This window comes from Protopterus annectens, chromosome 1.part1, assembly GCF_019279795.1.
Source record: "Protopterus annectens isolate FY-2018-M chromosome 1.part1, PAN1.0, whole genome shotgun sequence".
Taxonomy (NCBI): domain Eukaryota; kingdom Metazoa; phylum Chordata; order Ceratodontiformes; family Protopteridae; genus Protopterus; species Protopterus annectens.
This window is the reverse complement of record NC_056726.1, coordinates 786,169,818-786,193,257: the sequence shown is the minus strand read 5'-3', so window position 1 is coordinate 786,193,257 and position 23,440 is coordinate 786,169,818. Positions and strand designations below refer to the sequence as shown.

The window sequence follows — 23,440 nt, the reverse complement described above, 5'->3', positions numbered from 1 at the left end:
ACAGTAGATCCTCAAGAGAACAGTACTTTATTAATTAATCAAACATTAGACATATTCTTACCTTGCTCTGCCCCTTTGCTCAGGTATTTCTTTTGCAGATGTCCCGGTATTTTGACTACAATGGAGATCACCAGTGAGGTACAACAATCCAAGTCTTGCACCCTTGTATTCAAGTTTGACATCAACTAGATCCCTCATAGCTTTTCATGAAGAAGAGAGGCATATCATTCCCCTCTGTTATTAAATGAAAGAAAAGACTTGAAGGGAATGTGAAAAACAATGAACTCATAAATGTATACAATATCAGAACCTGACTTACCCAGGGGGGCAGATAACTGGTAGCCTAACTGATGAAGTTCTTTTCTCTAGAAAAATATTGTTAAGTATGGTACATCATACATTTGTACTATCTTACTTTCAGATAAAGTTGAAAATATTTTAGTTGAAACATATGCGTATAATCCCAATCATTAGTCTCTATAACCCTTGGAGGTGGAAGGCATTCATTCTGGCCAACTCATCATGTGTTCTTAGACTAGCGATCCAGTCAGTAATGTCTGATAAATGAAGGGGCTCCCCACCCAGTGTCAGTTTTTCAAATTTGCTGAGAAGACACATCCTTGAAATGTACGTGTGAAGTACCTACACTTTATGGAAATGAGCCATCACCTCTGTCTGCAATCGTTTCCATACTCAGTGTAACATGGTGAAATACATTTTCACAACCATTTGGCTGCATGCCTTCTGTTTTGTTTTTTTCATCCATGGGAATAACACTAATGATTGCCTTCCAATAGAGGAAGTCTTACCAATGTTATATATGAGCTACCTAAGAACATATGGGATAAGTACAGCCTCACGTCTTCACTGCATACCTGCTTAGGAAATAGATAGGTAGGTGAACATTTTAAAGTTCTCTCCAATGTCACTCTGGGCATAAAGGATGAAATCATTCTGAACAAGGACCACATAATCCATGGCAGACCACATAATCCATATAAATCCATGTTCTTCTACCATTGGTAATTGCTGTAAGGAATAACATGTTCAAGGCTAGAACTTTAATGTCCGCAAATTGTACAAAATAAAATGTCTCCAAGGTCAGTTTCTCTTAAGAAAAAAAAACATTTTATTCAGAAGCCTTGTTTTTCCTTTGGCCCTTTAATGCAAAACAACACTTTAGGGGAAAAAAGTTTCATGTGGAACTTCTGGGCATGTAACAACATGTTTACTTCTAAATCAATGTGGCACTCTTGTTAAAGCTAAGTGAAATATATGTGTTTTCTAATTTTGGTGCTAGGCTTAGCTGTATGTACTTTGCTGGGTGTATACCTTAGACAGCACAGGAAAAGAGTTAGATAAAAAGTAAATCTCATAAAAAAAACATCCACAAAATAAAAAAGAAATCGACCAAATGTCTTTGGTTCAGAACAGAGAATGAGCTGAGATGCCTGGAGACACAGAGGGCTAAAACCCTGACTATGTTGCAGATGACCCGACTTTGAATAGCAGCTCAGGCACCAGTAGGTGCTGCTTACCCTTCTGAGTGGACGGAGGCAGCTACGACTCACCACATGGGTGACACCTAGTAGAAGCTACTGGCGTCTACCTGTGTTGCTCAGTTTAATGGAGCCTATGCTGCCATGTTCAAGTTGCACTGTGAGCACAGTAAAACCCTTTGACGGCAACTATAATTAAGCTTACAAGAGCTGCTGTAAGGGACAAGGGAAGAGGGGGTGGGCTCACCTGCTGGATCAGAAAAACTAGTCCACTTCCTGTCATCTGAGTCTCACCATCTGAGTCTCACCTTGATAGTCTAAACTCATGAGAGACTCCTGGGCAGGAAACCCAAGGCAGACATTTACCCCTTGACAGTACCCACCTTAGACTTTACCTCCTTGTTCAAGTAGGGTTAGGTCAGTCAAGCCAGGGATAAATCTGTAAATACTTATCCAATCATCCAGTTCCCATCTGAAGGAAGATAATACATTACACTGCTTTATTTGCAGTGAAAATCAATTCCACAAGTGGGTAAGGCACTGTGTAATGAATCTCTCTCTACACCATGTTTTATTTATTTGCTGATGAAAATTTAGATGCCTGTTTCTGGGAATTGTGGAATTATTTCATTTGTGAAGATACAAGAGATCCAGTACCACTGGGTCCTTAATGGCAAGACATAGATCTTCCCTCAAAAATCTATAAGATACTGAATAAAAAGATACTGATTCCAGTCTTTTCTTGTAGTTTATGTTTTAAATTAAGTTAGTTATTTTTATTTTTTTAATGTAGTTTGTTAACTGGGGGTAATGCAGTGATTAAAATAAATCATTTACAGGCATATTCAGATGAAGAAATTCACAATAACTAAATGTATAAATATATAAAGTAAAACAGAACAAATTCACAAACATGGAGTAATCACTGAAGGTACAGAATCCCATAGGCAACTGAAGCAATCTTATTTTTTAGGAACCTCTGCAGTTTTTCTAGTTGTCAGATATGTCTAGACAGGTACATCCAAAAGGGGGACATTATATTCAGTAATTGGCCTAATCAATGCTGACTATAAGTGGACAATAACCTGCTAAGATCTGGATGATATTCCTTTAGCAATTAGCTGTGCTACATAGCAGGACTTTCTGACTGCTGTTGTTACTTGATGGTCAAAGGAGATGAAGTTATCAACCCAAGTTTAAGGTCTTTAACAACATTCTCATTTTGGAATGGGCTGTTGTCTAAGATTTATGCTGACAGCAGGGGTTGTCTACCAAATCTGACAATATTGCACTTTTTAATATTTAATCTGAGACTGTTTTTAGTATACCATGTTTTTACAAGTGTAAGTTCTTGCTTAAGGGCTGAGGCATCAAATGGAGACTTGACAATAATTTCCAGTTTACAGTTGTTTACAAAATGGTTAGCCACAGGTCTTGGTTCATGGTCTAGAGATCAGAAAAGTAAATGCCAAACAAAAGAGGTCCCAGCATTGAGCCATATAGCACAACACTGGTCACTTTCATACTCTCTGATAAGGCATCTGCTTCTCAAAGCATGAGGGTTCTGTCTTTTAGCCAATTTGCTAAGAGTCTAACCTAAAAAGGGATATATTTGTAATGCATTAAGCTATGTTAGCATGTGGGATAGTGTCAAACACACTGTGTGAAGAACATGACCGCTTTTAAACAGCGTGTGTTACCCTTTCAAAGAAGTTAAGCAGCTTCATTAGGCAAAGCCAAACTGCAATGACATTTTTGATATAATTTGCCAAGTCAGTTATAATACGATCCATGGCATTGCAAGTAAGACTTGACAGGCTGATGGGCCTATAATTCCTGGGGTCAGTGGCAGGGCCACCTTTGTGAACTGGCATCATTGCTACTTAAGGTTGCCACCTTTTGTTGTGGCAAAACCCAGACCAAGGCCACACCTCTACCACCTCCCATAACACTGCCCACCTCTTTCCATCTCCCTGCCCACTTTCCACCCATTTCATGATGTCATCTTCAAGTCAGCTGAAGAGGAATGCCCCCGATTTTCAATTTAAGATCCTATTTTTTGCTGATTTACTGTGCTTTTCTGTAAAAACAAAATCAAAGTAAATCCATGAATTTAAAAAACTACAATAGTCTGTTTCTTGTTTTAAACAGAATACCGGCGTTTGTACAGTGTTTTGCAGACTATCAGACAATCGGTTTGATTTCCAGATAGTCTGGAAAAATACAGATAATTAGCAATGCTACTGCTGCTGTGCACCAAATGTCAGGGTAAAGCCAGTGGCTAAACTCAGGTTAAACAGTTTAAGGAGTGGCTCTGCCAAGTCTTGTTTAGTACTGTTTATTGAACAGTCAGGTATGATTTCAGGTCTAATAGAGGAAGTACTTTAGTCTAGGAAAGCACCTTCAGCACTTTTTTTATTGATGATATTACTATTATTATTATTATTATTATTAACAATAATAATAATACCCATTTGTTAACTACATATGCCCACTAGACATTCAGTCCCTTTCCACGGCTGAGCCAGGTGCAATGTCTGGTTAAGTGACTTGCTCAATGTCACACAGTACGCAAATAAAAATGGAAGGAATCAAACCCTGTACCACAGAAACTATAGCTCACAGTCTTAACCCTCTACACCAACTGCCAGAAGTAGGGATAATGGAGGGTCTGTGAAATTCAGGGATATGTGGGCTTTGGATAGTCTTCTCTGGGTAAAATTCACACTGAATTTCTTTGCTAATACAATGGCAATGCCTACTGTGTCAGAGTAGGTGGTGCCAGTACAAATAAGTTCAGAGTAATGTTGGGTTCTTAGTTTCTTAACTTACTGCAGGTAAAGAAGGATCTGTAACTGTTCTTAGCTTCAGATACTAACCTAATTCATGGGCTGCTTTAGTAATCTTACTAGTATACATGAAGTTTGTAGTCAATTTCCTGATGTTATCTTTGATATGAAGGTCTTCTGATCTGCTGTATACTTTAAAGATTTTGTTCTTTTAGTGAAGAGCTTATTTATATTGGTGGACCACCAAGTTTGTTTTTCATATCCTCACTATATTTAGATCTGGTTGGGGCTGCTAGTTCTAAACATTAATATAAATGGGCACAGAATTCCATTGTGAATTGGCAATGTCTGCAGTGATTCTGCTACAAAAGAATTTTGAAACTTCATCATAGAATTTTATGAGTGCAGTATGTTTGAAATCCTGGAATTCTAAGATATTGATTTAAATAGGTTTTAGTAAACTGGAATGTGAAAGTAACTAGTTCATGATATGACCTAACCAGGGAAAGAGATACCAAGGGAATAGTACACAAAGAATTTAAATTTGTAAGGAACAGGTCAAGAATATTATGACCTCTACTGGGTTGTTAACAATCTGGTCTAGGCAGTTTTTAGGTTCATAGGTAAGTACTACGCTAACTGCTCTTGTGGACCATTTTAAGCCTAGCCAATTTCCCTTTTGGTGCTTGAGTTAACCTATCCCATTTGGTGCTAGATTGGCCTTACCTATCGTATGGTCCATAATTACACATTACCCCTACTGAGAATACTTTAGATCATACTGTAGATAACTTGAGGGGACCCATGCATGGGGTAAAGCATTTAAAAGTTGCCTCTGTCCATTAGTATTACAAGGAGCAGTCCTGGGCTAAATGCTCTATTACCCATCCAGAGGTCCAAGTTGCACATGAACATGAACAGAGCTGAGCCTTATTTTATATGGACGGTGTGCCTTTTCCAGAGAAATGGTGTCCTCTGCAAGATATATCAGTCTCTCCAAACTGTTCTGCTGATGCTGCAAAAGAGGTTTAGATTCCAGGACTGAGTATGTATGATGCTATTTGACTTGCTGATGTGCGGTAGGTCCATCAGTATTAGGTCGGAGGATACCAGAAAAAAGCAGTCGGTAGCATACCAAGCATAGTAACAAAGCTTTAAATCAGACCATGTGAGACAATATTTCTATGACTGTTTAGAACTTATATCCTTTTAGTAAGGCATATCTGTGGGCATTTCAGTTTTTGCATTTGTCTGGACAGATACATGCCAAAGTGTATATTACACTCAATGATTTGTGTAATGACGGCTGAGTAAAGGTGGACAATGACTTCTCTAGATCTAGACACAATCCCTGTGTTTTTAAGCTGTGCATGTTGCTCAAAAGATAGGACACTATTCATAGAGGTTCTCAAATCCTGAACAACTGGGACTTTTAGGGGTGTACTGTCTATTTGGTAGTTATCTTAGTTACCTTAGGTAGAAGACTTCCCAAACAATATGATAATACTTTTTTGGTATTGAAGATATCAGTCAGCAGGTTCCCGATATCATCAGTCTCCATGGAAGTAACGTTGATCACAATCAGCTCAGCACACTGCTGCTTTATACTTCTCAGATTATGAACATAACTAAAAAGGTCTTGTGATTGTCTTTGGCTTGGTTGGTTATTTTAGCCTCAAACTTGGCTTTGGTGGACATTATTAAGCTCCTGAGTCATTTGTTTATTTCAATAAAAAGGGTTCTATCATTCTGGGAACTACTCTTCTCACTTTTGGTCAAAATTCTCTTCCTTTTATTGTAAAGCGTGTTGATATTATGGTTATACTATGAGAGTTTGTTTTGGAAATTTGCCTTCTTGTACCTACGGCATACAGCTGCATCTGTGCAGCTGTTTAAATGCTGGTATAGCATGGTGGGGGTGTATATTTCCACATATTCAGCACAGGTAATTGTGTTTAGTGGGGTTCTGAAACTTGCCAACGTATCACTTAGGAGGAGGCAGTATATCTTAAAGAAATTTCTTAAAGTAACTTGAGTGGAAGGGGTTTCTATACAAACCAGGAATCAAAAGATAGTTGACCAAATCCAACACTAAAAGTCAACAAGCAGTCAAGTTATTTTAAAAATAACTTCTTCAGAAGTCTGTTGTTATAAACAAGATGAAAGCACTCAGTTGTTGTATTAAATACAATGATTTTTCAGATAACCTGGCTGCTCCTTGCCTTTTGGATTTGGATTTGGAAGGGTTTTTTGGTTTCAATTTTATTTTGAAGGAGACGGCTTTATGGTCAGACCTAACAAGTGATGAGGATATGCAAGGGATGTTACAAGATGTTCCCATATTAGTAAGGACAAGATCCAAGATGTTGATCCTCCTATCTGGTACTCTGACTAATTGTTCCAGAGCACTGGCACTGACAACAGACAGGAATCTCTGTGCTTAAACAATAGTGGTGGTGTAGGTTTCCCAGTCTATAGTTATCCTCCAAAAAAAGGAAGCTAATCTGGTGGTTCCCATGCCATAAACAAACTGTACAACAGAAGGAAGAAATTGTTGCAAAAGAGAGTAAAATCCCATGAGTGGAGGAGCTCCCGCGTCAGCCTCAGTAAAAAGCTGAGATCCCTTATAAGATCCTCCAAAGCTAGCTACAAAAACAAAATCACCACTGATTCTAAGGACAACCACAAAACATTCTATAGCTATGTCAAGAATCTCAATGGCAACACCCAGATCTGCGCTGAGTTACAGCACAACTGCACAAAAATTACAGAACCAACTGATATTGCCAACATCCTAGCAGACAGGTTCAGTGCTAACCTTACCCCCCCTCTCACCCCCTAAAGGGCCCATATCTATACAGGAAGAATGCAGAGTCCCTGTAATCACAACTACAAAGGTAAAAGGAACTCCCTGTCACCTCACCTTCGCACCACTAGCAGCCTCTCTACTTTCAAAACCTTGCTTTATTTTTACTTAACAACCCTCTGGGAATGCTCCTGTTCCCATCCCACATGAATTCCCCAGTAACACACCTATTTCATATCCCCATTCTCTATCTTCTTCCCCATCCTTCTCGGTACCATCTTTCTCCCCAGTCCCTTCCTTACTCCCCCTTCTTCCCTAAACTTGTCTCTCCCTTACCCCATATACCCAATTCTATCTCTTCCTCCTCCTTCATATTTTCCTCAGAAGAAATACTCATTCTGTAAATAGCTTCTTATAGCTGTATGTATTTGCAATTATGAAATTACATATTTGTAAATATCGTAATATTCACTTAGCCTTAATTCTGTTTTTACATCTTACTAATTGCACCTTCAGATAGCATTTTTATCTATACTATTGTTATTTTATACTAATGAAATTTTGTTGTTTTTTCATTGTACTCTGTGGAGTTTTTCTCCACAGGACTCTATTGAAAATGGGCTCTTCTGGCCCAATGGACTATCCTGGAAAACAAACTTCAAATAAATAAATAAAATAAATAACAAAGCTGCACTCTCTAAAGCCAAAAACACAGCATCCATGGAAAGGACAACATCCCAGGCTGCATTTTACATGAACCTCAGAACGAACTGGCTCCCCACTTAAGCACTATGTTCAATCATAGCCTCACATCAGGCTTTGTGCCCACTGAATGGCATACAGCAACAGTTATCCCACTCCACAAAGGGGGAGCCACCACTGATCCTGGGAACTATCGCCTATTAGCCTGGTCTGCAAGACTACGGAATGTATCATCATGGAAGTCATAAACAAAGACATTGGTAACCTCCAAACTTTGGATCCCACCCAGTTCGGGTTTGTGAAAGGCAGATCATGCCTCCTGAACCTGATTGACTTCTTTGAGGCAGTCACCAAAGCCGTAGATGAGGGTAAAGTGGTTCACACAGCCTATCTTGACCTTGCCAAGGCTATCAACACCATCCCCCATTCTGGAATTATAGCTAAACTCACTAAACTAGGTATAAATCCCTACGTCACAAGATGGGTTGCCAGGTGGCTCACTGACAGTACCCACACTGTAAAAGTTGCACACTCCAAATCTGACCTCAAACCAGTGACAACTGGTCAGGGTTTATTCCTAGGACCTCTCCTGTTTGGTATCTATTTCTCTGAAGTACAGGCTAACACAGAAGGCCTTTGGCTAATGAAGTTTGCAGATGACTGCAAACTAGGAACCATAGTAGTGTCCCCAAATGATGTGGAAATCCTACAGAAGGGCCTTGCTGAGACAGATGCCTGGTGTCAGAGCCATGGCCTCAAAACTCTGTACCCATGAACTACTGGGTCATTGTCCTCCTCTACTCAACACTCATTAGACCCATTATAGAGTACAACGCTCCTTTTGGAATGTACCTCACAAGACATCTGCAGCAGCTGGAAAGGCCACAGAAGTACCTCACAAAGAGGATTACTGGCCTCAAACAGATGTACAACACTGACCGTCTCAAAAAACTCCAGCTTTACTCTGTAGCATATCGCCTACTCCAAGGTGATCTCTGTCCAACATATAAAGCTATGTCAAACCCAGAGCTGCTGGACATGCTACACCTAAAGAAATCACAATCCCTCCAAGCTACACGGTCTAGGGACCTAAACTTTGTCATCACAATAAACAGGACATGTTGGAGGGATAGATTCCTGTCCCAGAGACTTCCCATACTCTGGAACAGGCTACTCATCTATGTCAAGCAAAGTTCTTCATTAGCACTGTTCAAGAAAAATCTTGATGAGTGGATGGGAAATAGGAAATACACCCCGGGGATCACTTCTGTGTCTCTGCTCGACAGTGGCACAGGAAAATAACTTTCTTGGGTGGCGTAAGCCAGGCAACCTTGTTGGCTAGGCTTACGTAGGCCCTTGGGCTGATAGCCTAGTACCTACCTATAAACCTACAGCTGAGTAGCTTAGATGACCTAGGAAAATGATAATGGGTTTAATACTGAGTGATTCCACTTCCTGTACATAGGTGTTGTGGCTTTCTTGGATCACAGAGGGAGTTCTATAACTACATAATATATGGTGTGTGACCTTTCTGATGGTGATATGGACATAATGAAGCTCTAGTGCATCATGCTGCTTTACCAGCTCTGATGCAAGTCACTTCCGAATGAAGAATGAAACACCTTCACCTTTTTTTCATCCTCCTGCACAATATCTAGTCTAAATTTGTAGAAGGCATTTAGTTTGCACATCATTGAGTGCTCTACTCTGATTTAAACCATGTCTCACTTAGTACATAGACATATATGCCCTCCTGGATAATGACAGCTTGCAGGGAGTGGAGTTTCTTGTGTAGGCTCCAAACATTGATCTGTAACCCCTTCATATTTTCCTTTGTTTGCTTCATCATGTTGGTAGGCTTAACTGTTTGGCAACTAAAAAAGTCATTATGGAGGTGGGCAATGTCTTTGCCAGTAATCAAAATCCTAGATGGGACAGATGCAGGTACATTCCTGGCAAAGCAGAGTGGTCAGCTGATCATATCCTCCCAGGCTAACAAATATTGGAACCCCTTCCAATGACACCAAAAACTAAACCAGTTACTGAAGTCAATTATTTTTGCTCGTACTATGAGCGCATCCTTGGAGAAAGTCTAGGGAGGTGCACCTCAAGACACTGACACCCACATGTACAATCATAGAGTCATGCCAGTGTTTGTCATTTAAGGACTTGAGTGCATGTGTGATGTGATAGATCCTGGCAAGAGACAGGCAATTACCCATCATTCTTTTCTTACACAGCCTGGTAAGAGGTATAGCTGAATGTTTTACAATGGAATCACCTACAACTAGAATTTTTGGTTAGGGAGATGCCTGACTTACAGGCTCCGCATATGTGACTTTGGGATTCCTTCTGCTATATATATGCTATATATCTATATATGAGGTGGTAGGCTTAACTTGCTGACTGTGCTTTAGGCCTGTGTTGCATTTTTATTGGTCTTTGAGGAATGAACAAGTTCAGCATATGATGGTTTACATGTACTGCAATGGCCTACCTGATGTGTGATGTACGGTGTACTGATAATGATTTTAGTGTCTAAATGTACTGTGCAGGAGATTTTTGCTTCCAGGCACATTTTAAATGAACATCTCTGACATACTGTACCATGTTGTTTGAGCACCAAATGATTGGTAAACAGTATGAGACAATTCCTGCACTGTTACAGTACAATTATCTCTATCAGGCTGGCGGCTACACACATTGTGGGGAAGTTCCAAGGTTTTGATAAGAATGATTTCCGGGGAGGGGTGACTATAACTGATTGGAGTGTTTGTTGTTTAGGACAATGTTTGAGTGGACTTGCTACTAATGTGTAGGGACATGCCTAGGTATTTGGTCTGGGGTGTACTGCACCTCAAGGTGTGTTTATTTGTGCTTGGCATGTGTTATTTGAGCCTCCAACTTATATTTCTAAGGTTGTATAGATTTTGCAGGTATTAATACAAGCTCTTGCACAAACAGTCTGCTATAGAGTGAGTCCAGCATTGGTGGCACACTGTCTGTAGCTCAGAACAGCTTTCTTTCCTCCTTTTTTGATGAAAAGACTCTGGATGGTTGCAACTCTCTACAGGTTACAGAAGATTAACTTTAGATGGATCCAATCAAATAAAGCCAACAGTGGAGTTCTGTGACTTCAGAATTTGCAATAAATCAAGTACATTTAGTCATGTGATTCTGGGCTACAGGTCAACGACCCAGGGTAGTTTAGAATTTCAGAAATTTTAGCTTTTACAGTGGGGCATGGAAAATTGTAATTAGTGCAAAAATACAGTAGTAGGGAGCAGCAGTGAGAGCTGTACTTAATCTATCAGTTGGGGCTGGGAGGGATGCAATGAGTATAGGTTCATAGGTTGGTACTAGGCTATTGGCCATAGGGCCTATACAAGCATAGCCATAACAATTCCCTGGCTATTTCTTTCCACAGTATTTACTTCCCTGGACCCCTGTCTAGCAGGGCGACTGATGTGATCCCCCGGGGTGAATTTCCTATCTACCATCCAATCATCAAGGTTCCTTTTGAAGAGGGCCAAATAGGTGCTCTGCATCACATGTATGTGCAGTTTATTCCAGAGTCTGGGGAGTCTCTGGGCCAGGAACCTATCCCTCCAGCATGTTTTGTTCATTGTGATGACAAGATTTAGATCCATTGAGCGTGTGTCTCTGAGGGATTGGGATTTCTTTAAGTGCAGCATGTCCAACAGCTCTGGGTTTGACATGGCCTTATATGTTAAGCAGAGATCACCTCTGAGTAGACGATATGTGACAGAGTATAAATGGAGGTTTTTTAGACGGTCAGTATAGGGAATCTGCTTTAGGCCTGTTATTCTTTTAGGCAGGTATTTCTGTGGCCTTTCCAGTTGTTGCAGATGTCTTGAGAGGTACTTACTAAACAGGAGGTTGTATTCTATAATGTGTCTAATGAGGTGATGAGGTGTGCCACATAGAATGATTTCCTGACTGTTGTGGCGATGTGGTTATTGAAGGTGAGACCACTGTCCACCTGTGCCCCTAAGTCTCTTATCACACTTTCTGTGTTTAGTGTACTGCCACCTATGTGGTAATTCATGGGTACATGTTTTTTTCGCAAAGGGAATAACTATACATTTCTTGGCATTGAGCTTGAGCCCATGGATCTGGCACCAAACATCTGTAGCAGAAGCAACAAACGTAGCAAACAGATGCACAATGGAATGCAACCTTAAGCAGGTAAATGATAAGCAGAATATAAGCTACTAGCAGCAAAACTGGAATGTAAACAACTGTAGAAGCTCAGAAGCACAAGTCCTGCAGCAAAAATTAGAATACTGAAAAAGAAAAAGTAGAGAAACCCAGATAGTGTTCCAAAGCAACAAGCCTTTACTTGTCACAAATAAGTGATCCTCAGTAACAAAAAATCAGAAATAGTTTTCCTATTGGCAGAACTATATATATCTATATCGATATATATATATATATATATATATATATATATATATATATATATATATATATAATTCCCCCTCACAAGCTCGAATTGCTGAAAGCTCGAAATTCATAAGCTCGAGCCCAGAATCTCGAGTTTCAGTAACTCGAACTTGTGAAGGGGAGACAACAAAAAAAAAAGGAAGTTTACTGACATGTATGCAGGGAGCCGAGTCTCCCTGCAGAAATATACCAGCTCAGTGACCGCACTATAGCAGAGGAATGGAAATTCTCCTGTTGTACGCTTCTGTATACAATGCAGAAAGGGAGATTTCCCTCATCCCCATTGTAGTGCAATCTCGGAGTTGGTATATTTAAGTAGGGGGGTGTGGGGGTGTAGGGGGGCTTGCCCCCCTGAAAAAAACATTGCAAAGACATGTTTGCATGTCTTTTATGTCCAATTTAGAATTTTGAGTCGCTGAAAACTCGAGATTCTGTGCTAGAGTTTATGAATTTCGAGCTTTCAGCAAATCGAGATTCTAAAGGTGAACTATATATATATATATATATATATATATATATATATATATATATATATATACATCTCTGTGTGTGTATTTATCGATATAGATGTATATACATCTATAAATCTATTATATATATATATATATATATATATATATATATATAGAGAGAGAGAGAGAGAGACAGAGAGAGAGAGAGAGAGATTCATGTTACAATCTCAAAATAATTAAATCACGAATTTCACTATCCTGAGACGAAAGTACCGAAACCACAAAAGCTAGAAACCTCAAAAAAAGATTATCACAACACTGAAATCTCATAATATCGAACTTTCAGTATGTGATGCTCTGATTTATAACACACCCTCCACCACACAAACAAATACACATACAACTCCTTCCTACCCACACTACAGCAAACCAACACACACACACACACACACACACACACACACACACACACACACACACACACACACACACACACAAATGCAAATCAAACCCACCTAATCTAGGTATAAGCAGGGGGGCAAGCTTCCCTGCACCCCCGCTACTTATATATACAAACTCCAAGGTCGCATTAAAAAGAAAAAGACACTAATCCCACTGCTACACACTCTACATTCCCGTTGCACAAACACACATTACATATGTAAAAACACCACCACTTTTAACACTTGCACACTCACACTCTTACCTACCTACCCTAACCTACACCTTAAACTTCCCAAAACACTTACATAATACCAAATCCCTACCCAAAACCCTTAAATAAAAAGCACTTACCTGAATCTCCAGTTATAACCACATATCGACAGCCATCTCCATATCCCACAGCACACTGCACCCTACAGACACAGTAAACCACAATTAAAATACCACACCACCACAACTGTGGAGTTAACAATTCAACAATCGATCATATGCAGTTTCAAGTAACTGCACTTTCGACACTTTCATCTCGATATACTGAAATTCACGATTAATCCACTGCAGAGTAGTACAATGGTGTTAATTTTTAGATGAAAGCAAGATGAATCTGTCAATTTTGCTAGAGAGAAAGAGTTGAAAGACTTCTGAACTTTTTCTTGGTGGGGCATGGGAAAGAAGTTATAAAGTATATTCCAGCTGAAAAACAAAAACATGATTCCAGCTGTGACTGAAGTATGTTTTCCCAGTAGTTCTTCTTCCTTTAGAGGTGAGAAATTGTGATAGTTTATGGTGACCAAACAGAAAGATACTAATCTTTATTTTATATTGATGCTGTGAGGTGACATATTTAGCATCTATATTACAAGATCGAACCTTTAGTTAATCCAATAGCTAAAGATCGATCTTGTAATATCAAAATCTAAAAATGTCGAACAGCCTATTCAACCCAGGGAAACACTTCCCTTGGCCGCATTAAAAAAACCTTTAAATCCAAAATCAAATGGGGGGCTTCGACCCCCACACCCCCTAACTGACTGAGTAAATGTCAGGAAAATCCTACTAGGAGAGCTGAACTTTATTTGGGGTTAATCAGAGTCTCTTTAATTGATGGCAGGTGTGTACCCAAGAAGACTGAATGTTGTAATTAAATCAAAAGGTGCTTCAACAAAGTGTTAGTTTAAGGGTGTGCACATTCATGTAACCAGCTTATTGTACATTTTTTATATTTTTCCCCTAACAGATTTGTTTGTTTTTCAATTGAATTGTACAGTTTATAGGTCACATTAAATGTGGGAAAAGTTTTGAAATTATTTATTGTGGTCTCATTTTTTTGTATCACAAAAACCTGGCATTTTAACAGGGGTGTGTACACTTTTTATATCCACTGTATGTACATACTATGACATAGTAAATGGCTCTGCTGGACAGTGGAGCAGGGAACTGATCGCTCTGCTGGACAGAGGCACAGGGAACTAACTAATCTAAGGGGGTGGCGAAAGCCAACACATTCTGGCTAGGCTTATAAATGCCCTTAGGCAGATAGCCTAGTACTTACCTATGAACCTATGAACCTATGTATATACTATGAACTTGGGGATGATTTTGTATGTGACAGGATCTCCAGGTATTGTCTCTGTTTTACGAGGTGTTCTAATTCAAGTGTTACTGAGGTAAATGCGATGCTTTACAAAGTTTGATTTTATACAGCTAAAACAGATTTTCGATAAGCAGAGTTGCAGATGAAAAGGAAGCTTTCTTAGTGACTTTAGCGATAATACACAGAATATGCCAGTATATATTGCTTGCGGAGTTTTCCATGCATTTGGCTGCAATGATTGAATAGGCCAGACTGTCGAAATGTTAGAATTTTTAATGAATATGTGAAAGATATTGCACAAGGTCACTTAAATTTGGAGGATGGAGTACTTGAAACAGTGTCCTGCCATTCTTTTTCTTTGGACTTTGCATTTTGTTGTCTGGTGGGACTTTAGCTATAGCACGGAACTTTCTTTGGACACAAATATTTATTTATAATAGTTGGCTAGCAGTCAGCTTGTCTAGGCGGCTGTTATTATTTGCTACATTAAGCTTAGTTGTTTTTCTGATAAGTTTATAATGTCCATGGTCTGAGATTAAGCTGTGCAGGCATACCTATTGTGAGCTAGGATATTTGTGTTAAGGTCACCTAAAATAAGATGGTGCATCTTCTTATGGGTGTGATTTACTAGAAGTTATATGGCGTCTGTAAAGTCTGTTTCGGAGACAGGGACATATATATATATATATACTATGGACACTGTGTTTTTTTTGTTTTGTTTTTTTGGTAGGGAAGTAGAAGCCATTTAGGTGAGTATTTGCAACTGGTAGATGTGGTGGCAATGATTTTGTAAATATTTTTAGGACCATGCATCCTCCACTGTGGCTTCCAGATCTATCTATGCAGATTGTGCTGCAATTAGGAAAGTAGATCTGCAGTTTAGGTGTGTGAGGTTAAAACCAGGTTTCATTTAGGACACAAAGAGTGTTCTATTTAGACAGCAACAAGTGAACTTGATTTAATTAGTACACAGCTAAAGCTTCCTATTTACAAGTGGCTGTCATATAAGGTATTTTCAGTGGAAGAATGTAATGGTGGGATATGCGACAGTCACTTTATATTGTACTAAGTTAAACTTTGAGGATATCAAGAGCAACAATATACTAAGATAAAAGGACTGTGTGTGTGTGTGTGTGTGTGTGTGTGTGTGTGTGTGTGTGTGTGTGTGTGTGTGTGTGTGTGTGTGTGTGTGTGTGTGTGTGTGTAGAGGGATAGTTTTATCTAGATCTATAGCTATATCTATACCTATAGCTGTATGTATAGCTATATACTTTTTTGTGCTTCTGGGTGGGCTTCCCCTTAACATACATCCAACTGGCGTTGCACCAAATGTTACAGCATATTTTTCCTACAGGTAAAAGTGAGATAAATGCAGACAGTTGGGCAGTACCTTTAGAAAATGTAGAAATGCTACGATGATCTGCAGGACAGTACCTGAAACCATGCATATGTCTGGCATTCTGCCTCTCCCCTTTGGAAGATCATGCAGGCAGTGAATAAGTAATGCCTATTTACTTGAAAGTCTGCCATTAGAATGCAGACAAGTTATTCAAGATACTTAACAGATATGAGGAGAAGAGACATAGTTGGTGACCTCGCATTTGGATGAGCTGATTTTGGTATATGTACCAGCAAATGTGACTTCCAAGATGACAGATGAAAAAATGGAAAATGTTAGTATATACATTAAGGATTTAAACATTTAACACAGTTTTAAATAAAATAAAATTGTTAGAGGATCAGTTTTGGGAATACAGTGCTGTGGCACTTTTTTTCACTGGAGCTGCCTATATTATGTCAATTTTCCTTCATTCAGGTGTTGCTTACAGTTCCTAATTCTTGTCATGCTGCTTGTGTAAGGCTCAGAGATTTATAATCACCATGAATCAAGGCTGGTCCAACAAGCCCTAGCATTAACAGGAAGGGGAATATGCTAAAATGTCTGTCATCAGACCTGCTGTCACCAACTCCTGTAACAGTATTACATGTGTTACAAACAAACTAATAAAGTCTGGTGATGGCCTCATAAAGCTAGGCATTGTCAATGATCAAAATGGAAATCAGTGTATTAAATAGACCTGATGAAGTTCAGGCAAAAGGGTTTTCTTTAGTATAGTTCTGTAGTGGTAGCGCATGGTGAGATGTCATGTTTGTTTGTTAAAAATTAAAAGTTAAAAATAAAAACCTTTTAACAAAGAATGAGGTTCCATAGGCTGCTGAGCTGGTAAACTCATGGATCTTTCAGGAATATTAAATAAGGGACTAACCTCTAAGCTTTGGGATTGGCTCCTTGTTTTTTCCATCTCCCAGATTTTCCTCCAATCAGCTCCCCTAGGCCCTCCCACCATTGTCTGTAACTGCCTTTAAATAACTGACCTGTTGAATGTAATGTATTAGACAAGAACACTTGTTCATCTACCTACTTAATGGAATAAACTACTTGAAACTTCAACACGACATATTTATTCCTCCCACAGGGAGGGTATGAGAGAGAGAGAGAGAGAAAGAGTCTCCTAGATCTGCAAGCTAAAGTGATTTTATCTGGACTAGTCCTTTGTACTCTTGTTTCTTGTTAGTCCTGTCACCCTTTGGGTCACAGGTGGGATACCAGACTTCACCCAAGCCCTCTGGATTGCCTCCTGCTATTCTGAAAGGTAGGGTATTTAAATCTGAAATCATGTTGTGGGATCATGATTACCCAGTCCAGTAGTAAATGTTATGTAGGCACCCTATTTTGGACTTGTTAGCGAATTAATCAGTGTAAGACTCAGGTCTGTTAGGATAGTAATAATATCTTGTTGTAAGTGCCCATGTAAGTTGACAGTGAAGTCCCATAATAAATATAAATTCTTATTAACTTTTATATGGAGACCAGATGCTGTCACAGTACCTCAGAACCCCTGTAGAAGAGAAACGCAGTGTAAATAATGAGTGTCACATGTGTCTTATGATTAGAAAGTACGGCTATGTTAAGAAAGTATTTTAAATTGTTAAGGGTTAAGGAGAGCCTCACCTCTAGAAGAGTAATACATTATCTGAACCGACATTACTGTTTATGAGGCAAGCAAACATACTATACTCTACGCAGTGCATGAATATTTGATTGATGCGGATAAAAGAACTGTTTCCGGAATAATTATTCTAGACAAAATGTGAAACTGTATTTGTATAAATAGATATCTAATGCAGGTAAGTTTAGAAGGATGCTGTATATGTTAAAACTGTAACATTAATTTTGTCTATGCTTATTGTAGAGCTAAAGGCATAGTTGGAAGGCTTACTCACTGAGGAGTGAGACATGGTGCTACTTTCACTAAACATACACTTTATTTAACTGCAATGATGTTCATAAAAGTTATAAGATAATGTCTAAAGGATACAGCAACCCCCTCCCCCTGAAAATAATATGCATGTCTTATAATTTTATGTTCAGTGTGCATATATATATATATATATATATATATATATATATATATATATATATATATATATATACATATATGTATATACGTGTGTGTGTGTGTGTGTGTGTGTGTGTGTGTGTATATGAGTGTGTGTGTGTGTGTGTGTGTGTGTGTGTGTGTGTGTGTGTAGGTATATATATATATATATATATATATATATATATATATATATATATATATATATACACACACACACACACACACACACACATACAGGTTCATAGACAGGTACTAGGCTATTTGCCCGCGGGCATTTATAAGCCTAGCCAGAGTGTGTCGGCTTTCGCTGCCCCATTGATTAATTAACTGATCCTCTGTCAAGCAGAGCCAGTGAAGTGATCCCAGGAGTAGTTTGGAATTTTGTTCCAAAAGCATGGGGATATGTATAAATATATATATATATATATATATATATATATATATATATATATATATATATATATCTGATCTGCAAAGGCATGGAACACATTATCATGGAACTTATAAACAAAGACACTGGCAACCTTCAAACATTGGACCCCACCCAGTTTGAGTTTGTGAAGGGCAGATCATGTCTCCTGAACCTGACTGACTTCTTCAAATCGGTCTCCAGAGATGTGGACGAGGGAAAGGCGGTCCACACAGCCTATCCGGACCTCACCAAGGCCTTCGACACCATCCCCCACTCTGGAATCACAGGTAAAATTATTAAGCTAGGCATAAATACATACATCACTCAATGGGGTGCCAACTGGCTTACGGACAGAACTAAGACTGTAAAAGTAGCCGACTCCAAATCCAGCTCCAGACAAGTCACAAGTGGAGTACCTCAGGGTTCAGTCCTGGGACTGCTCTTGTTTGGCATCTACTTCTCTGAAGTACAGGCCAACACTAAGGGACTCTGGCTAACAAAGTTCACAGATGACTGCAAACTGGGAGCCATTATTGAATCCCCAATTGATGTGGATATTCTACAAAAAGGCCTTACGGAAACAGATGCTTGGTGCCAGAGCCATGGGCTCAAGCTTAATGCCAAGAAATGTATAGTTATCCCCTTTGGGAAAAACCACGTACCCATGAATTACCACATAGGTGGCAGCACACTAAACACTAAAAGTGTGATGAGAGACTTAGGGATACAGGTGGACAATGGTCTCACCTTTGATAACCATATCGCCACAGCAGTCAGGAAATCCTTCTATGTGGCACACTTCATCATTAAGGACTTTTCATCCAGAAAAAAGGAGGTCATTGTCCATCCCTCATTAGACCCATTATAGAGTACAATGCTCCATTTGGTATGTACCTCACAAGAGATCTGCAACAGCTGGAAAGGCCGCAGAAATACCTCACTAAAAGAATCACAGGTGTAAAGCAGGTGCCCTGTGCTGACCAACTAAAAAACCTCCAGCTATACTCTATGGCATATCGTCTACACAGAGATGATCTCTGCTTAACATACAAGGCCATGACAAACCCTGAGCTGTTGGACATGCTCCAATCAAAGAAATCCCAATCACTCAGAGACACACTCTCCACAGATCTAAACCTTGTCATCACAATGAACAAAACATGCTGGAGGGATAGGTTCCTGACTCAGAGACTCCCCATACTCTGGACTAAACTGTCCATACATGTCAAGCAAAGCGCCTCCTTGGCCCCCTTCAAAAGGAACCTTAATGATTGGATGGGAGATAGGAAATTCACCCCGGGGATCACATCAGTCACCCTGATAGACAGGGGTCCAGGGAAGTAAATATTGTGGGAAGAAATATCCAAGGAATTGTTATGGCTAGGCTTGTATAGGCCCTAGAGCCGATAGTCTAGTACCAACCTATGAACCTATCGATATGTGTGTATACATATATATATATATATATATATATATATATATAATTACATAGAGCTATTTATGAGCAGCACAGTGGCAACGTGAGTAGTGTTCTTACCTCACAGCAAGAGGTTCCTTGGTTCAATACTTGGCTGGGGTGCCTTCTAAGTACAGCCTGCTTATCCTCCCTGTGTTCATGTAGGCTTCCTCTTTGTACTCCAGTTTTCCTCCACATTCCAAAGACATGCAGTAGGTGGAGTGGAGATTTTAAATTGGCCATAGGTGTGAGTGTGCATGTGAGTATGTGGTGTGGAAGAACTACCATGGCAGGGCTAGCCACCCGGCTGTGTAAACCTTGGCTCTAGATGATTGCCACTGTTGAAGTGCCACACCAACCCCATGTGCAAAAATGAGAAAAAGGGGTTATGGATGGATGGATATTACAGCTATCTATCTATCTATCTATCTATCTATCTATCTATCTATCTATCTATCTATCTATCTACCGTTATACACTTAGGTCTACTAAAGTAGATCAACAGCCCCAAATGCAGACAACAAAACTTCGATAATACAAAAGAGCCACACATAACTACACATGCAATGAGCAATAACATTGGCACATGCAAAACTAAAGCAGAACAAAAGAAAAGCATTATATGTCATAGTACATGTGGAAGTAAATGACTTAAGATATATCTCCTTGTACTATATGAAGAGAGACATGCTGGAGCTCAGAGAATATGTGTCCAGGACTAGTATGATTCTAGCATTGACCAGAATTTTACCATCACCAAGAATGATTCTGCAATACAAAACAAAAGATTATTGACTTAGCTTCTGGTGTCATTCAAAGGGCCTCTTATATGTATCAGTCTGGAAGCACATTTTAGACAGTCCTAACAGATATACCAAGGATGGCAAGCACTACTTCCCTCCAAGCCTTTTGTACAGCCATTTTTTCCAATTTTAGGTAACATCAGTTCTCAAAAGCTTTCAGTGTAACAAAACAGAAGTTAGATAAAGTAAAGGTATTGCTGCTTGGATCCTTAACAAAAACTTCATTCCTCACGAGTACCATTTACCCTGAAAAACACTGATATATACATAGTCACAGAGATCTTGTTAAAGACTGTGAAGAGTACTTCATCAGTGCAGGGTTTCATTGCCTACCATACATTCAAGTCCACTACACTAGATGAAGAAAGGCAGTGACACCTCCATATTTGAAAAAAAAAAAAAAAAAAAAACTTCATCTGCAGATTAGTTAGACAAGATAATGATCTGTAACTCCTCCATGTTCAACTTACCATTAACAAGAACCCATTAGCAGATCATGGCTAACCCCATGTCTCCCTCAGTGCATAACTCCTACCTTACTAGTATGGAGTTCCTCGATTAACTGGGAGAAATATATATCCTCTAGTATGTATGACCAGAGATTTCTGGACTTCATCAATAGAACCCTCTGTATCAGTTAGTCGGCACACCAACTAGGGGAAATAAAATACTGGACTTGGTCTTTACCAACATATGACAGCTCTGCTCCCTTACAATAGTAACTCCCTCCTTGGTTAAATCAGATCACACATCAGTCTCATTTACCATTAAACTGAAACCAGGAACGTCTTCGATTACTTCGGTATTCAGAGATTATGCCAAGGTTAATCTAATGAAACTGAGTGATGACCTGGCAAAATTAAACAGCCCCTTCCATTGTTTATGTAGAATCCATTACCAGGAAATTCTATGCATATGTGAATAGTCACCGAGAAGCATAAATCCCTTTGGCAGAACCCAAGTATACACAGGCTCTACAACAAAATAAAATAACACTAATTTATCTAAAAATAAATGTAACTCTCAAGAAGCAAAAAAAAAAAAAATGCTTTTGCTAAACTTTCCAAGGAGCTCTGGACCTTGTTCAACTCAACCAAAACCAGATCATCATCATCATCATCATGAATACACTTTGTCCCATTTTCTACACAGGGTGTGAGTATCATGTCACTTTTTTGCCATCTCTCTTTACTCAGTGCCACTCTCCTACCTTCTTTGCAAGTTATGCTTGACTGTTGCAGGTGTTCTCTCACACAATCCATCCACATTTTTGATGGATGCCCTCATTTTCTCTTGCCATCTTCCTGTCTGTCTGAAATCTCCATTACCAGATTGTCTGTTGCTTTTCTGCACATGTGACCAAACCACTGTAATCTATTTTCTTTAACCTTTTCTACAATTGGAGCTACTTTAGTGTCTGCTCTTATGTCCTCACTCCTTCATCTGTCCCACAGTGTGCATCCTACCAAACATCTCAGGCACTTCACCTCCATCACCTCTAGCTTCCTCATCTGCTCTGCCTTTACTGCCCAGATTCCTGTACCATACAGTAGTACTGGTCACACCAATGTTTTTCACACCTTGCTTGTTAGCTTCTTTGGCATTTTTCTGTGACTGTATACTACACCTGACACTCTCTGCCAGTTGGCTACCACTCCTCTGATTCTAGCTTTGACCTCCTTATTCAGACTTCCCTTCTCCTCAACCACAGCTGCCAGATACTTGAAGCTTTTAAACTGTTTCACTAATTTCCCCTTTCATATAAGTTCTCATCTTCTTCTGGATTTCTCCCATTAGCTGCCATTACAGCTGTGTTATCTGTACTCAGTTTCATCCCATGTGCCTTCAGTTTTGCATTCAATTCCCCTACCCTTTGCTGAGGATCTTGCTCAGTGCTTGCCTGTAATGCCACATTATCTACATACAGTAGCTTTGTTGATCTATCCTCTCCAACCTGTTTGTTAATGTAGGCCATCACTAGTATGAACAGCAATGGGCTCAATGCTGAATCCTGAAGTACACCCGTTCCCATTGGGAACCTCTCTGTAAGACCGAACACTGTTCAGAGATATGAGGCAAAAATGGACACCCAGGCAAATAACAACGCAAAAAAAATTCACCTACATTTTAAACCTTAGAAACAATGTACAGCAAAGTCAGATAAATTTAGCTCTAAGCTCCCCTCCCTCTTCACTCCTACATTCCCAGATCTCCTACTGACATCTACATCTCTGCCTCAAATCTCTCATGAAAAACTCTGCAAGGCACCATCCAGGGCCAAGAATGCTGCTTCTATGGGGCCAGATAACATACAGGGTTGCACAAAGGTGGAGTCAATGGACCTGTGAAATTATAGACCATAGGTCTGCCCAGCCACATCTGTAAGGCCATGGAATTAATAAGTAAAAAACAGGTAACATACAAACTCTCAGTTGAATCCAGTTTGCATTTGTCAAGGGCAGATCATGTCTACTTAACTTGGTTGACATCTTTGAGGACATTACTGAAGCAATAGATGAGTGCAAATCAATATATACTGCACATCTAGACTTTGTAAAGACATTTAACACCAT

General features: G+C 39.4%; 1 protein-coding gene across 1 annotated transcript in view; it reads right to left on the bottom strand.

Annotated features, from left to right (window-relative positions):
* PSTPIP2 (proline-serine-threonine phosphatase interacting protein 2) overlaps window positions 1–23,440 on the bottom strand; it is a 1,323,814-nt gene that overhangs the window by 137,909 nt on the left and 1,162,465 nt on the right. The gene's annotated exons all lie outside the window — the stretch shown is intronic.